Consider the following 1,648-nt stretch of genomic DNA (forward strand, 5'->3'; position numbering starts at 1 on the left):
ACTATCTACAACAATACTTTTCTTTATTATTATTTTTTATCAGAAGTTGAAAATACTATTTTTGATTATATTGAAAATAATCAATTCGATCTATTTTATATTGATTAAAATTCATATTTAGAGCTTATATTAATTATTTACTTATATTAAATTTTACAAGGGACATTAGTTTAGTCACACAATGAACGTATTATAACTAGATATATAAATAATAATAATCAATTCTAAAAACATAATAAGTCCCAATCAAAGTTATATCCCTCATTTATGTCCGTCCATGTTATTAATGCTAATTATTTTGTACATTGTGCTTTTAGAGTTGTACTATATAATTTTTTGGACAAAAATTTCCTTAGCTTACTGTTATAACTTCCGTTATTTTTTTCAATATTATTACCATGCACATGCATCCACCATATATTTTCTTATATTTTTTTAATGATAATAATAAATAGACATTATAGACATTATATATTGAATTATTATAATAAATAAATTTAATTTCATATAGATTTTAATTAGAAGGGATTTGTTAGTTATTTTAAAAAATATAAATATTGTGCATATGTTTTTGCGCATCGCGCATAGAAAAAGACTTATAATAAATTATATAAAAGTCAATGTTTGTAAGGTTCTAATTAGAATATAAAATATGTTGGTGTAATCATATGCATTAATAATGTGTACATTTTGATTTCTTCCTTGTACAATGCTAAAATATTTCTAAAGTTATCATATTCTTATTTTAGTTTTTCCATTTGCGTATAAACTTTGGTAACAAAATATTCCTTTAACTTATTATTATTATTATTATTATTATTATTATTATTATTATTATTATTATTGATTCATTGCAAAATATGTTATAACAATAATAATAATTAATAATGAACACCAAAACTATGTGATTTAATGGTACTTAAATTAGACTTCTATTTAGAAGGTTATGAGTTTGAATCTCAACAAAGGTGTTATTGGTTAATGAGCATTTTGTTTTTATATTATTATTATAACAATTAAATTAGTGTATACAAAAGGAACTCATTTATTTTAACTTTTTTTTTCTATTCTTTTTCCACTTTTTTTTTCTTCTTTGTGGTGAGAATTAAAATATAACAATGTTTACTTTTTTTTTTTTTTTTTTTTTTTTTTTTTTTAAACCAACCATTAAAAAATATGAAAGATAATATTGTTTTGAATCATCATTCTATAAGAATATAAATGTCATATTAGATAGGGTTGGGGTTCAACTTTTTTTTTTTTTTTTTTTTTTAATAAGAGGGGGGAGACCCCAGAAAAACATGTGTACATTTAGTTTGTATTCGAACGCCACATGGGCACAGAGTTCATATCATCAAGCATAAGGTTTTTGATATGATTAGGGGGGTTTTCCAAGATGTAGAGACCTCTGGGAATGTGTTTCGCCCACTCTGCTAGTGCGTCTGCCGGCCGGTTCTGTTCTCGTGGTATCCATCTTAGTTGCCAATCGACAAACCTTCCTAGTTCCTGTTTGCATGCCAAGAGAATATTGCGTGCGTCATTGTTGGGGAGATGGTTGCTGTTAATACTAGAAACAACCTCATTAGAGTCGCTCTCAATCTGGATCTTGGGAAATCCCATTGCCGCAGCTAATTGTAAACCTTTCCAT

The sequence above is a fragment of the Ipomoea nil genome, unplaced genomic scaffold, assembly GCF_001879475.1.
Source record: "Ipomoea nil cultivar Tokyo-kokei standard unplaced genomic scaffold, Asagao_1.1 scaffold0191, whole genome shotgun sequence".
Taxonomy (NCBI): domain Eukaryota; kingdom Viridiplantae; phylum Streptophyta; class Magnoliopsida; order Solanales; family Convolvulaceae; genus Ipomoea; species Ipomoea nil.